Genomic DNA, 16,432 nt, shown 5'->3' on the forward strand with positions numbered 1-16,432 from the left:
GTATGCTTTCACTGAAACCACCACTCTTGTGGACAAAAAAACAAGAATGTGATTCTTATGAGATATTTTCATAAGAATATGGAAGTCAGCAGCAGAGAGAACAAGAAGCCGTCCACCAATCTTGACTACAACACCAACTGATGACAGAATACACTGTTATTTTGGTTTGGTGAATAGGGGTGCAGGAGCACTGTGATGCAGCTACTGGGCTGATTGAGAGGTTTTAGGGGTGCTGAGATGGATAGTGGGAGTTCTGGGGGATAGCATCACACGTAAAGCTTCTCCATTCTACAGAATGGGAGCAATGTGACCAACTTACTTGGAGATGATGGAATTGGGAAGGTTCTTTGTTTTCTGCACAAACATTCTATACAAACAGTCAAGCTTCCGATGTATCACCTGTAGCAGAACTCTGTGTTCTACAAAAGGGAAGCTGTTTTTTTGGGTGCCGCAGGCGAAAGATAGCTGACCCCACCGTGATTTGAACACGCAACCTTCTGATCTGGAGTCAGACGCGCTACCGTTGCGCCACGAGGCCAAGATGGACTTCTGTCTTATGTGACATGCACCACATTAGCATATTATTAACCATGAGCAGCTCATCGATGGCAAATAACATAGATTATGAATGCGTTATTCATCTCCTAATATAGATCCAACTCCTGAACCCATGAACCAGGACAACAGACAGGGCCCGGATAGCTCAGTCGGTAGAGCATCAGACTTTTAATCTGAGGGTCCAGGGTTCAAGTCCCTGTTCGGGCGAGGTACTGCACAGTGTTTGATCAAAGTGTCGCTGAGTTTTAACTCATGAAGCACTAATTTCAAGTCAGCATTACAATGAAAATTCACTGATTCCAACAGCTTCTTCTTACTCCTTGCATCACTTTCCAGAATTTATGGGGCCATTCGCACTGCTTATTTTTGCTCTTTGCATCCCTTCCTCATATCTTTTCCTCGCCCCTTAGCTCTACCCACCTGTGGATGCAGAGAAATATGCAAGGATGAGATACAAGAATAGAGGAATCGAGACAAGATCATTAAAGCCAGTAGAATGTCCTTGCTCAGTAAAGTGTCAGTTAGACGCCACGTCAATTACAGACGTGGCACACGTGGACAGGTGGAATCACAGGTTGTTCATTTGTACGTCACTTGTTCTGAAAAAAGACTTCCGCAAAGGATGCAAAGGTGTACCCTCACTGAACCATCCTCTGGGAGCACCATAGCTCCTCGCTTCTCGCTCCTCCAAGGAGCATTCAATGGATTGGCATGGCCTTAAAGGTGGGTGGACATCGATCGATTTCAGGGTCAGGCCAGGACCAAGGAGACGAGCGCATATAAACCATTGGAACGAGCCCTATGACTCAAACAGCCAGAAAGGGTTGAGGCCATTGTGTTTTAAGTCCTGCAGGGTGAGGTTCATGCAATAAGTACCACTTTTTGACATGAGAAAGACTAAATGGCTTCTATTCAAGATGAGTGTGTTAAGTGGGTGGATCACTTGCTGTACCTGTACAATCCTGGGCCTGAAGTCGCAGTGGACAAATGACTGGTTCCTTTCAGTGCCTGTTGTTCCTTCAGGCAGTACATTCCCTGCAAGACAGAGGAATACGGCGTCAAGATATGGGTGGAATGGGACACACGATCCAATTATATCTCAACCTTGCAAGTGTATTCAGGAAAGCCAACCAGTAGAGCCCCAGATAAAAATTAGGGAATGCGAGTGGTGCTGGTCATGTCCCGAGGTCTTAGATGACACTGTGTCACCTGTGATCATTTTTGCACCACCTGCCACCTCAGCAAAGAACTGTTCCAAAAACCAAAACTGACCATAGGGGAAACAGTGAGGAGAAACTACTCTGAGCTCGTCACAGCACGACTTGCAAGGAAAGACAAAGATATTTTCTCATCAAAGTATGCTTTCACTGAAACCACCACTCTTGTGGACAAAAAAACAAGAATGTGATTCTTATGAGATATTTTCATAAGAATATGGAAGTCAGCAGCAGAGAGAACAAGAAGCCGTCCACCAATCTTGACTACAACACCAACTGATGACAGAATACACTGTTATTTTGGTTTGGTGAATAGGGGTGCAGGAGCACTGTGATGCAGCTACTGGGCTGATTGAGAGGTTTTAGGGGTGCTGAGATGGATAGTGGGAGTTCTGGGGGATAGCATCACACGTAAAGCTTCTCCATTCTACAGAATGGGAGCAATGTGACCAACTTACTTGGAGATGATGGAATTGGGAAGGTTCTTTGTTTTCTGCACAAACATTCTATACAAACAGTCAAGCTTCCGATGTATCACCTGTAGCAGAACTCTGTGTTCTACAAAAGGGAAGCTGTTTTTTTTGGGTGCCGCAAGCGAAAGATAGCTGACCCCGACCGTGATTTGAACACGCAACCTTCTGATCTGGAGTCAGACGCGCTACCGTTGCGCCACGAGGCCAAGATGGACTTCTGTCTTATGAGACATGCACCACATTAGCATATTATTAACCATGAGCAGCTCATCGATGGCAAATAACATAGATTATGAATGCGTTATTCATCTCCTAATATAGATCCAACTCCTGAACCCATGAACCAGGACAACAGACAGGGCCCGGATAGCTCAGTCGGTAGAGCATCAGACTTTTAATATGAGGGTCCAGGGTTCAAGTCCCTGTTCGGGCGAGGTACTGCACAGTGTTTGATCAAAGTGTCGCTGAGTTTTAACTCATGAAGCACTAATTTCAAGTCAGCATTACAATGAAAATTCACTGATTCCAACAGCTTCTTCTTACTCCTTGCATCACTTTCCAGAATTTATGGGGCCATTCGCACTGCTTATTTTTGCTCTTTGCATCCCTTCCTCATATCTTTTCCTCGCCCCTTAGCTCTACCCACCTGTGGATGCAGAGAAATATGCAAGGATGAGATACAAGAATAGAGGAATCGAGACAAGATCATTAAAGCCAGTAGAATGTCCTTGCTCAGTAAAGTGTCAGTTAGACGCCACGTCAATTACAGACGTGGCACACGTGGACAGGTGGAATCACAGGTTGTTCATTTGTACGTCACTTGTTCTGAAAAAAGACTTCCGCAAAGGATGCAAAGGTGTACCCTCACTGAACCATCCTCTGGGAGCACCATAGCTCCTCGCTTCTCGCTCCTCCAAGGAGCATTCAATGGATTGGCATGGCCTTAAAGGTGGGTGGACATCGATCGATTTCAGGGTCAGGCCAGGACCAAGGAGACGAGCGCATATAAACCATTGGAACGAGCCCTATGACTCAAACAGCCAGAAAGGGTTGAGGCCATTGTGTTTTAAGTCCTGCAGGGTGAGGTTCATGCAATAAGTACCACTTTTTGACATGAGAAAGACTAAATGGCTTCTATTCAAGATGAGTGTGTTAAGTGGGTGGATCACTTGCTGTACCTGTACAATCCTGGGCCTGAAGTCGCAGTGGACAAATGACTGGTTCCTTTCAGTGCCTGTTGTTCCTTCAGGCAGTACATTCCCTGCAAGACAGAGGAATACGGCGTCAAGATATGGGTGGAATGGGACACACGATCCAATTATATCTCAACCTTGCAAGTGTATTCAGGAAAGCCAACCAGTAGAGCCCCAGATAAAAATTAGGGAATGCGAGTGGTGCTGGTCATGTCCCGAGGTCTTAGATGACACTGTGTCACCTGTGATCATTTTTGCACCACCTGCCACCTCAGCAAAGAACTGTTCCAAAAACCAAAACTGACCATAGGGGAAACAGTGAGGAGAAACTACTCTGAGCTCGTCACAGCACGACTTGCAAGGAAAGACAAAGATATTTTCTCATCAAAGTATGCTTTCACTGAAACCACCACTCTTGTGGACAAAAAAACAAGAATGTGATTCTTATGAGATATTTTCATAAGAATATGGAAGTCAGCAGCAGAGAGAACAAGAAGCCGTCCACCAATCTTGACTACAACACCAACTGATGACAGAATACACTGTTATTTTGGTTTGGTGAATAGGGGTGCAGGAGCACTGTGATGCAGCTACTGGGCTGATTGAGAGGTTTTAGGGGTGCTGAGATGGATAGTGGGAGTTCTGGGGGATAGCATCACACGTAAAGCTTCTCCATTCTACAGAATGGGAGCAATGTGACCAACTTACTTGGAGATGATGGAATTGGGAAGGTTCTTTGTTTTCTGCACAAACATTCTATACAAACAGTCAAGCTTCCGATGTATCACCTGTAGCAGAACTCTGTGTTCTACAAAAGGGAAGCTGTTTTTTTGGGTGCCGCAGGCGAAAGATAGCTGACCCCACCGTGATTTGAACACGCAACCTTCTGATCTGGAGTCAGACGCGCTACCGTTGCGCCACGAGGCCAAGATGGACTTCTGTCTTATGTGACATGCACCACATTAGCATATTATTAACCATGAGCAGCTCATCGATGGCAAATAACATAGATTATGAATGCGTTATTCATCTCCTAATATAGATCCAACTCCTGAACCCATGAACCAGGACAACAGACAGGGCCCGGATAGCTCAGTCGGTAGAGCATCAGACTTTTAATCTGAGGGTCCAGGGTTCAAGTCCCTGTTCGGGCGAGGTACTGCACAGTGTTTGATCAAAGTGTCGCTGAGTTTTAACTCATGAAGCACTAATTTCAAGTCAGCATTACAATGAAAATTCACTGATTCCAACAGCTTCTTCTTACTCCTTGCATCACTTTCCAGAATTTATGGGGCCATTCGCACTGCTTATTTTTGCTCTTTGCATCCCTTCCTCATATCTTTTCCTCGCCCCTTAGCTCTACCCACCTGTGGATGCAGAGAAATATGCAAGGATGAGATACAAGAATAGAGGAATCGAGACAAGATCATTAAAGCCAGTAGAATGTCCTTGCTCAGTAAAGTGTCAGTTAGACGCCACGTCAATTACAGACGTGGCACACGTGGACAGGTGGAATCACAGGTTGTTCATTTGTACGTCACTTGTTCTGAAAAAAGACTTCCGCAAAGGATGCAAAGGTGTACCCTCACTGAACCATCCTCTGGGAGCACCATAGCTCCTCGCTTCTCGCTCCTCCAAGGAGCATTCAATGGATTGGCATGGCCTTAAAGGTGGGTGGACATCGATCGATTTCAGGGTCAGGCCAGGACCAAGGAGACGAGCGCATATAAACCATTGAAACGAGGGTGGGAGAAGCCTGTAGTCAGAGAGCATTATGGGGTGGCAATCCTTTCCTTACTGTCACCTGTCAATCAGCTGTGACCCGACTTCACATGGGCTGGCACTTGATAGGCGGGTATGGTTGTCCCCCCCCTCATGACTGCATGGGCTCTCCATCCCTGTCCTAGTAGCTATGCAGCCATATATTACTCCTGGTGGGGTCCCCCCAATTTATACCACTACCACTTTACCCACTGTCTGTTCTATTGCCAATTCCCTAATCGCCGTTTCTAGCTTCTTCCCCACATTGCTGGCGGGGCTCTTGCCCCAGTCTTCAGGAGTGCTTCGATAGTCATCTGGTCTCCCCCACCACTGTGGTCCAGCCCCTCTTTTGTCATTGCCTCCACCCTGCCCACATCTGTTGCCACCTGCTGCTCCCCACAAAAGCCACCGAGCCCTGCCCATCATCTGAGCCACATTATGAACTCTGTAAAACTGACTGACATGTTGGTCACCAATCAACACCCAGAGCTGACCAGAGGAGGATGGGTTTCCCTTTAGCCTGGTTCCTTCCAAGGTTTCTTCCCATCTGCCACATTGAGTTGTTCCTTGCCACTGTTGCCTTAGGCTTGCTCCTGTGGGGGTTTAGGCCAGGGTTGTCTGTGACAACTGCTATAAAATACGCTATACAAATAAAATTTGATTGATTGATTGATTGAAGCTGTGAGACATCTTTACACAGAAATCAGACCCAGCTCTGCTCCACCTATACCCCGTCTTTATTCCGATCATTATAATATACTGATGAACTTGATGGACAATGTAAATAACGGTAACGTTAAGGCCAGTTCAGATCAATGATTCGCAACAAGACAAAACGGTTTTAGAATGTTTCAGAGAAAATTGCAGTCGTGTGAACTGGTGTCTCGTAATATTACAACCTTATTCTCGAAATCTCATAATTTTTTCCCCCTCAATGTGGCCCTAATACTCCGTCGTAACACACAGAGACAGACCTGCTAAATGCCAGGCGCACCGGTGCGACCAATGAGAATGTTTAGTTGCACTTGACAGATTTTTGGTCACATGTACGAGCCTTGTATAGCTTTCATTTTTCTAAGAAAGTTGTGGCAAAAAGCAGAAACAGAATTTCCCTCAGTTGGACTTACTGCATTTGCCCCTGGCAATTGGGCATTGGTGGTTCAGTGGTAGAATATTGTCACTATAAATTACGTTACTGGAAAACTTACCACATGAGATTGACTGACAACTGAGAAAAGTGGCAATTTTCGTACTGACGATGGAAGTGATCAAAATCAATCTTAAATTCGGTTGGTTTTTAAAAATTAAATGTGATTAAAGAACTCAATCTAGTCTCCTCAGAATCACCTCACTCTCTGTCTCTCTCTTGACAGTCGGTCGAGGACTCTTCTAGTGACGTCATCTCATTGCATCCAGTGCAATACTCAAAATAGCACCAAAGCTACTTTGCAATGTGACCAAAGGTATATCACATCCGGAGTGGTTAACACTATCATTGTTAATGAATGGCTTTTGTTTTAGGGAGTTATAGCTAAACAAAGCTCGGCTCCTGGCAGGGGGTCAGACATGGATTGCTGTAACAGAGATTTTGACCTAAGGTTACCCCGCCCTTAAAACACAGGTTCAAATTTTGCCAGGACACAACTGTCCCAACAATGAATGTATTGCAAATGTCGTTATAGCGTGGAATCTGCAGATAAACTGTATTAAACATAACTCATGCATACAAAGCACAGTGTATTGTCCAGATTCACAGAATTATAGCATTTGTGGCATTACAGAACAAGACACTACAAGATGACATATTCACCTTTACGGCTTCGGGTCGGCCATCATGTGAGAGGTAGCGGGATCGATGCCCGCATTCTCCCTCTTCGTCTTCAGGAGGCATTCTCCTGTGTTCTGACAAAAGGAAGACGTGTATCGCCTGGAAACCTGAATCCAAAGCGCCATACAGATGGACAGTTTCAGTACTGACTTTGATTCGAAGAAGACTCCAGAGACCTCATTCCAATTGCTTACCTTTACCTCCTCCTGTCCTTTCCTAAGCTTCACCCAAATACGGCGGAATCAAAAAAGCATGTACTAGCCAACCAAGAACCTCCTCGTTCAGTCAAACATCTGTTTGAAGCCATGTCAATTACAGATATGGCAGATAGGGACAGGTAGATCCACAGGTCGATCATTTATATTTCACTCTGAGCTAAATACTTCTGCAAAGGATTTCCCTGCTTGGTTTTCCTTGCTCAAGCATCCTTTTGGAGCTACCCAGTTCCTAGATCCTTCAAGAAGCATTTAACGGTTTGGAGTCATCTTGTTCCGAGGTATCTTTTGAATTCCTAGCGTAACTTCCACTCAACCGCTTGGCGTGAAAGCGGTTACCATTTGGTTGCCAGAGAAAGCTGACTGTTTGTCCCATTTGTGGGCTGGTTAGCTCAGTTGGTTAGAGTGTAGCAGACTTCAATCTGTAGCGATGGTCTAACAGCTCAGTCAGCCACACTGGACAAAGGAACTCGAAGATCTGAAGACTTTTATTCTGCACAAAAGTAGCGTGGGGCACCATCAGCACACGTACACACATGCATGAGCTCTCTCTCTCCCCATATCAGCATCCATAATGCTTTTTCTTACTCTTTAGTTTTCTTTTTTCCCCACAATAGAAATTTATATAAACAGTTTAATAACAAAACAAAACATTACACTGCTCTCAATACATACAAAGTTAAGCTAAATTATTATATGACAAAATTCAAATGAAAATCTCTCTTACTAAGTTCAACTGAATTACAGTACTCTTGGGTCAACCAATTAGGCCTATCTAATAGAGTAACTACTGTACACCCATGTGTTACAATAGGAACAACGTGTTTTTAAAAAAAAAAACGAAAATAAACCGTCGCATTTTCATGAAGCGAATGAAGATCGTATAGTGGCAGTATTACATATTAATATCAAACAGATCCAACAAAATCGAAGTTTAAAACTCTCAAAACAATTCAACAATTGCACATACCTGCACAAAAGTAGCGTGGGGCACCATTAGCACAAGCACACACATGCATGAGCTCTCTCTCGGTACAGAACACAAAATATATGCTAACGAGGTGAGATCGCTAAAACCGTTAAATCAGTTTATACGAGGCCATTTAACGCACAATCGTCACAGTTCTAAAACATGTCTGTAATCTCGTAACGTTGTATTTATACAGTATTACCGAAAATGCGCAACTTTAGAAACTTATTAACTTAAAAAGAGGAGAGAGCTTCACAATGCGTCTTACCCACATCAGCATCCACAATGCTTTGAAGGGAAACACGCAAAGGCGAACATGTGCCACTTAAGGGGTGCACCACTAATTAAAGCCCCAGCTACAACAGGTAAAAGGAAACCAATTTACACATTCTCATTAAAGATTTTACTTAACCCAAAGCAAACTTCCCATATTTAAGGCACTGTCTAAATAAATCTTAAATTGCTCAAGGTTTGAAGAAATTCACTGACAATTACATTAAATTAAATATCAAAATAATTTTAAAATATGAACTCAGCTACAAGAACGTGGTGCTAATAACGCCAAGGTTGTGTACGGGCCAAGGATCAATGGCTTTTTGTTTACTACGTTTTGTCAGTGTGGTGAAAAAAGCAAATTGTCCCTGTTGGGGAATTGATTCTCGGTCTCCCCCGCGGGAGCCATATGAAATACAACGCCAATTCCAAAAAAGTTGGGACAGTGTGGAAAATGCTAATAAAACAAAAAGGAGTGATAATGTGAATTCTATTCACCCGGTACTATATTGAAAACACTTCAACAGAACTTTATTTATGTTTCACCTTGTTTGACTAAGGGGCGACATAGCTCAGGAGGTAAGACCGATTGTCTGGCAGTCGCAAGGTTGCCGGTTCAAACCCCACCCTGGGCATGTCGAAGTGTCCTTGAGCAAGACACCTAACACCTTACTGCTCCGGCGAATGAGAGGCATCAATTGTAAAGCGCTTTGGATAAAAGCTATATAAACGCAGTCCATTGAATTTAATTGTTTTTTGAAAATATACACTCATTTCAAGTCTGATGACTGCAATACGCTCAAAAAAAGTTGGGACAGTCGAGTGTTTACCACTGTGTAACATCACCATTTCTTTTAATGACACTTATTAAGCATTTGGGCACTGAAGACACCAGTTGGTTAAGCTTAGCAAGCAGGATTTTTCCCCATTCTTCCATTATGGAAGTCTTCAGCTGTGCAATTGTACGGGGCCTTCGTTGCCATATTTTGCGCTTCATAATGCGCCACACATTCTCAATCAGAGACAGGTCAGGACTGCAGGCAGGCCAGTCCTGCACCCGCACTCTCTGCTTACGCAGCCATGCACTTGTTATCCGGGCAGAATGTGGTTTGGCATTGTCCTGCTGGAAATTGCAGGGATGTCCCGGGAGAAGATGGCATCTGGATGGCAGCATATATTGTTCCAAAATTTGTACATATCTTTCTGCATTAATGGTGCCCTCATAGATGTGCAAGTTACCCATGCTATGGGCACTGACACACCGCCATACTATGACAGACACTGGCTTTTGGACCTGACGCTGATAACAGCTTGGACGGCCCATTTCCTCTTTGGCCCGGAGGACACAACGGCTGTTTTGTCCAAAACTATTTGAAATGTTGACTCGTCGGACCACAAAACACGCTTCCACTGTGCTACTGTCCATCTCAGATGAGACCGAGCCCAGAGAAGTCGGCGGCGCTTCTGGACAGTGTTGATGTATGGCTTCTACTTTGCATTATAAAGCCTTAACTTGCATCTGTAGATGTAGCGGCGAATTGTGTTGACTGACAAAGATTTTCCGAAGTATTCCCGAGCCCATGTCATGATGTCCATTACAGACGCATGACGACTTTTAAGACAGTGACATGATCAGAGATCATGCATATTCAGAAGTGGTTTTCACTGATGCATCTGTTGGCAAATTGGCGAGTCTCTACCCATTCTTGCTCACGAAGGACTAGGCCTTTCTTGGAGGCTCCTTATATACTATAACACGATGGCCTCACCTGTTTAACATCACCTGTATCACATCATCGTGATATTTCAACTTGTCACATCATTTTTAGTCCTAAATTGCTCCTGTCCAAACTTTTTTGGCACATGTTGCAGGCATAAATTTTATAATAAACGTATATCTTCAAAGAACAATGAAGTTGATTAGGTAAAACGTTTTTTTTGTTTGAATACAAGTCAAAGTCAAATTACTGCTTTCTGTTTTTATTTGCATTTCATTTACCGTCCCAACTTTTATGGAATTGGGGTTGTAAGTCCTCTTGCACAATGTTTGCCACACAACAGCTTATCTAAAGGTAATGCATTCAGAGGTAATAGCTGTCCATACTGTTATGATAGATATACAACGATGTATTTGAAAGTATTTTCAAAAATTATTTTTTCGGAATGCCATATTGGAGAGACTGGAAATGCTTGTAGGGTCCTATCCTTACAAAGGTAACCAGATGTGATTATGCCATTCCTACACCATACGTGGGTGAGTCCATCCCTTAGGACATCTGGCAGAAAAGGGTTTATATGGAAGCAACATTTTTCATTGATGGATTGGGTGCAACCTCTTTTCTTGCAGACTTGCAAAATGCATTGAAGTTACATTAAAACAATGGGCCTCATTCACCAATATCTTCCTAAGTTTTTTCTTAAATTTGTTCTTGAGAAAGGTCCTAAGAAAAGTCTACGTCAGATTCATGACGTGTTCTTAAACCGCAGAATTGTTCGCAACCGTGTTCTTATAATGATGAATCCCATTGTCCTGGTAAACTGAAAGCGCGTGCCAGTTGTTCCTAATTAGCATAGGTAAACGCCCCACCAATCAAAAAGGGTATGAGACTGCAGGGCCGTGTGCACACACAGAAATCACAAACAGAAATAGAAAAGAAAAGTTGAGAGAGAAGTCAAGAATACCCAAACGAAAATCTAAAGATGGTGGAGCACTGGACTCCTAACGTAAGAAAAACTCCAGTAGTTATGAAGTGGAGGTACTGCTGCAGGAAGTGAACAGCAAACAACCTGTTATATTTAGTAGCGTCAGTAGTGGATATAAAATAACACAAAAAAAGATGCATGGGATGCTATTACTCGTTCAGTGAACGCTGTATCCGGAGAAGGTCGCACAACTGATGAAGTAAAAAAAATGGTTTGATGTCAAATCCGAGACAACAAAAAAATGCTGGTGGGAGTGGGCACAAGGAATTGCATGTTATGCATTCAAACGACAAAGCGCTTCTCGTCACATTAATACTGCTAATTAAATCAACCGGCAGTAAACTGCATCAGAGAAACTAGCTGTTTCAACTCGTCGCTGCACAAAACACTGCACAAAAAATGTATTGCCAGTCATTTTGATGTCACCCCCCTCTGATGGTGTCACCTGGTGCGGTCTGCACCCCCCTAGTGACGCCTCTGAATAAGTGTTCTCTTCTTCAACATGTCAATGTGTTTAAAAAGTGTTACCTAAGTGCTTAGTTTGTATTCAAAATTTAAACATTTGCTTTTCCAGTATAGACCAAAAAGGTCACTATAATGGTTTGATTTTTATCATTTATTTATTATTTATTTTTTTTCTATTATTCAATCATTGTTTTTGTTCATGTCTCGATATCCCATCCCTCTCTTGTTTGATTATGTATTGAGTTCACCTGTGTCTGGTTTATTTAAGTTCTTTGTTCCCCTGACTCGGGTACTGGTTCCTTGTGTTTCTGACTCTGTGTTTCTGCCTGTGTTCTGTGAGTTCTGTTTTCTACATGTTTTTGTTTTAGAAGAACTTTTGTGCTTTTGAAAGTGCCCTGCGTGGCTTGTTTTTGTTCCCCTGTTTTCTGTTCCTGTATGTGAGTAAAGTCTTTGGTTGTATTTTCCTTTTGATGCCTCCTGAGTTCTTTCCCCACTCTGCATCTGGGTCCATTCTCCCAAATTCCTGACACCCAACTGCCGAATCGGGAGAGTGCAGACATCCGCAGTTCATTAAGTGCACATTTCCAGATCTTCTGGGACCTTCTGGAAAATGCAGAAATGGATAGACCTGTCTCGCTGATGAATTACTCTTTCTACATAAGATGAAGCCTGAAATTATGTGTGCAGTTACAGTCTCATGTAGAAGCTTTCAGTTTACAAATGACTGTCCCTGTCCCTCAGCCTTGAACTCTGCATAGTACAAATTAACACATACAATAAAGCCATTGACTCTAAATCACAGTCCAGCCATGCAGCCATTTACTCTAAATCACAATCAGCCATGCAGCCATTTACTCTAAATCACAGTCCAGCCATGCAGCCATTTACTCTAAATCACAGTCCAGCCATGCAGCCATTGACTCTAAATCACAATCCAGCCATGCAGCAATTTACTCTAAATCACAGTCCAGCCATTCAACCATTTACTCTAAATCACAATCCAGCCATGCAGCCATTTACTCTAAATCACAGTTCAGCCATGCAGCCATTTACTCTAAATCACAATCCAGCCATGCAGCCATTTACTCTAAATCACAATCTAGCCATGCAGCCATTTGCTCTAAATCACAGTCCAGCCATTCAGCCATTTACTCTGAATCACAATCCAACCATGCAGCCATTTACTCTAAATCACAGTTCAGCCATGCAGCCATTTACTCTAAATCACAGTCCAGCCATGCAGCCATTGACTCTAAATCACAATCCAGCCATGCAGCCATTTACTCTAAATCACAGTCCAGCCATTCAGCCATTTACTCTAAATCACAATCCAGCCATGCAGCCATTTACTCTAAATCACAATCAGCCATGCAGCCATTTACTCTAAATCACAATCCAGACATGCAGCCATTTATTCTAAATCACAATCCAGCCATTCAGCCATTTACTCTAAATCACAATCTACCCAAGCAGCCATTTACTCTAAATCACAATCCAGCCATGCAGCCATTTACTCTAAATCACAATCCAGCCATTCAGCCATTTACTCTAAATCACAATCCAGCCATGCAGTCATTTACTCTAAATCAGAATCCAGCCATGCAGCCATTTACTCTAAATCACAATCCAGACATGCAGCCATTTACTCTAAATCACAATCCACCCATTCAGCCATTTACTCTAAATCACAGTCCAGCCATTCAGCCATTTACTCTAAATCACAATCCAACCATGCAGTCATTTAATCTAAATCACAGTCCAGCCATGAAGCCATTTACTCTAAATCACAATCCAGACATGCAGCCATTTACTCTAAATCACAATCCAGCCATTCAGCCATTTACTCTAAATCACAATCCACCCAAGCAGCCATTTACTCTAAATCACAATCCAGCCATGCAGCCATTTACTCTAAATCACAGTCCAGGCATGCAAAGTGTTTCATCCAGAATTTTAGAGTTTGGGCAAAGTTTACATGGTAGCTTTTGAGAATTAATTGAGATCACATGCCTTGTTTTCAAAAAGCATTTTGTATCCACTCTTTATGTGCAATGCAGTTGTCAGGTATGTCAGCAGTGTTTTCTTCCAAACAGACCATGTGGATTTATCTGCACATAAAAAATAAAAATAAAAAATATCTTTCTGACTGTGTGTTTATCACACAGTCTCAAAGATCTTTTTTAAAAAAGTGTGCAATCATGTTTGGGTTCTGTCATTAAATTTAATAACTTTTTATTTTAGATGTTTTATATTGTATAGATTGCAATCAAAATATATATATATATTTTTTTTTTGTTTGTCATTTAACACTCTAGAACTTACTTTCCATGTCAGTCTTTGCTTGCAATTATTCAGTTTGTTGCTTGGTCAGGTGACCACTCAGTCTTTAGGATGCAAGTCGATGCATAAAACATTACAGTTGTCTCATAAACATGCAGCTAATTCCTGATAGAAAACACCAAGTCAGTTTCTTAGGTAAGTGATTGATTAAAGGTCACTGATGTAAGGTAAAATTTGGGCTGCCCTAGCCAAAATTCCAGGATTGGGATCGTAAAGATCAGAAGGCTGTAAACACAGCTGAAAAGACAATTGCCCCGCAATCTGGAGATTGCTGTGGGACAATCTCGTGAACTGTTTACCCCACCAACACTTTTGGCTTGCAGGAACACAGATAAAGGATTACCAGGATGGTGTCTGTTTTCATGTCGTAAAAGCACCAACAGGCACCATTGGGTTAGGCAGGAACCTGGTTGACCATTACCCACATTATGAACTGTTGAAAGTGTTATATGTATGTGCATGTAAATGACTGGGAATAGTATGATAAATGTGGTGGACTGTGAATAATATCATTTGTAATGCAGGGGATACTGTATGTGCAGACAGGCACACTGAGCTCTTATACGTTGGTATAGGGAGGTTTATCCCAGGTATGTATTGCCTACATGAGTGTCTGGGTCACAGATGGGTCACCACCATGGACACCCATAGAGAAGTATTGATAGGTAAAATCATAGGATCACGTGCCATAAGTATCTTATTACCGTCACTGGATTTTGATACTTCTCCTGTGTCTACAGAGGAGGGGGGGAAGTGCAGTTTCTCTCTTCCTGGAGGAGTACGGGGGGGGGGGGGGGGTTTTCTTGGTGGGGCAGGTGTTACCGGCCTATTTGTGTCCAGACAATATTTGGGCAAACCAAGGGAGCTGTGGGGTGTAGAAGGCTTGCTCAGGGTTGCATTTAAGGGAAGTCCAAAGAAACATTCAAGGAGAATCTGCTTAACAGTCCTCCTGGTACCACCGTCGAAGATGAATCTGATTGTCAGTTCTCCTGGTACCACCATCGAAGGTGAATCTGCTTAACAGTTCTCCTGGTACCATAGTCTTCTCATATGAGTATTTTGTAATTTCAGCATGCATCATTCATCTCTTTGTGTTCCTTTTATTTGTGTTTGTATGTCTTTTCTTATGGATTAGCTGTTTATTTGTCTAGTTTAGTTAATGTAATATTTACCTCTAACTGCCTATTTTTGGTTAATGTCAATGGTCATAAACATTATAAACTGCTTTCCCTTTTCAGTGCATCTAACATACGTGGTTCGCATATACGCTGAACAGGGTGTGTATCTCTGCGAGGACCAGTAGATGTATTGGCCTTATATACGGTTTAGGGGTAACACCGTAAGCAGGTTACCTCCTGGGCATATTGATAGGTTCACTAACCGGAAGTGCATCTGCTCCGTTATAGGTGGTTCGAGTCAGTGCCCAGATTGGCCCTAGTGTTATTTCAGATAAATAATAGAGGGGTCATAGTCCGATATATTTAGATAGTTTCACTAACCAGATGGAGTATCCTTAGTTAGGGCCCCCTGGGATAGATGTTAGTTTCGGTACCCGGACAAGCACATTTTACAGATTAAAGTCGCCCTTCATGTCGTGACATTATTTGCAAGATTCCCGGATGAGTAGACCTTTACCTGCCAGGATAGAAGGTCTTAATGTCAATGAACAATTATGAATGCCTGGTAGCAGTAGATAGTTTTGATCTCTGGGGTACAATTCTTGCCACCCACCATTTCACCACACCCCAGTCAATACATGTATATGCAAACCCGTATTCACACAAACATCCACAATACATATTTATGGAGTCAGATAAACTTGGTTTTCCACATTGCAAAACACATCTAAATAAACTTCTTAATCTTCTTAATCACTTGGTCTCTTAGTCCCTGTCACTAATTTTAAATCCTTACAGTTTGGTGTCTGGATCGATGCAATCGGCAGGACACTAACTTTAAACCCTTACACTGATATATATTTTCCTGTAACAGACATCCTATATATCTTCCTGCCCAGGGACCGCAGATGTAAATGAGCTATATAGCTAACTCTGGCCCAATGGTTGTGTTGTGCATGGCCCTTGTTAAATAAACAAACAAATAAATAAATATTGTAAATACAAAATCATTTCAAATGCATCAATGTTGAAATAGTGGTACTTAGTCAATTCACTAATGAATGTAATTATCAAATAAAAGTCTATCATAAATGTGTTGAATGCAAGATCATAAAAATAGTTGGAATTAGACCTGGATTCAAATGTCTTCTTCATCAAATAGTGTACCCTGTGTACATACATCTGCTGATGCATCTGGACACATCTTCAGTGATGTTCCTGGAATCATTGAGTGTTTCGGGTCTTTCAACATCATACACCCTCCTCCAGGTGACCCAGCCGGGGCTGATCAGACCCCAGCTCGTGTCCAGATGGCTAG

The 16,432-nt window shown here is 42.6% G+C and overlaps 6 non-coding genes across 6 annotated transcripts; 3 read left to right on the forward strand and 3 right to left on the reverse strand.

The window, feature by feature from the left end:
• Positions 1-466: 466 nt before the first annotated feature.
• Positions 467-538, reverse strand: trnaw-cca. The gene has a single exon. It is a non-coding gene; the product is annotated as a tRNA-Trp (tRNA).
• A 154-nt stretch (positions 539-692) lies between these two features.
• Positions 693-765, forward strand: trnak-uuu. The gene has a single exon. It is a non-coding gene; the product is annotated as a tRNA-Lys (tRNA).
• A 1,616-nt stretch (positions 766-2,381) lies between these two features.
• On the reverse strand, positions 2,382-2,454 carry trnaw-cca. The gene has a single exon. It is a non-coding gene; the product is annotated as a tRNA-Trp (tRNA).
• Positions 2,455-2,608: 154 nt separating this feature from the next.
• trnak-uuu lies at positions 2,609-2,681 on the forward strand. The gene has a single exon. It is a non-coding gene; the product is annotated as a tRNA-Lys (tRNA).
• A 1,615-nt stretch (positions 2,682-4,296) lies between these two features.
• Positions 4,297-4,368, reverse strand: trnaw-cca. The gene has a single exon. It is a non-coding gene; the product is annotated as a tRNA-Trp (tRNA).
• A 154-nt stretch (positions 4,369-4,522) lies between these two features.
• trnak-uuu lies at positions 4,523-4,595 on the forward strand. Its single transcript has one exon. It is a non-coding gene; the product is annotated as a tRNA-Lys (tRNA).
• The last annotated feature ends 11,837 nt before the right edge of the window (positions 4,596-16,432 follow it).

Source organism: Anguilla anguilla, chromosome 14, assembly GCF_013347855.1.
Source record: "Anguilla anguilla isolate fAngAng1 chromosome 14, fAngAng1.pri, whole genome shotgun sequence".
Classification (NCBI taxonomy): Eukaryota; Metazoa; Chordata; class Actinopteri; order Anguilliformes; family Anguillidae; genus Anguilla; species Anguilla anguilla.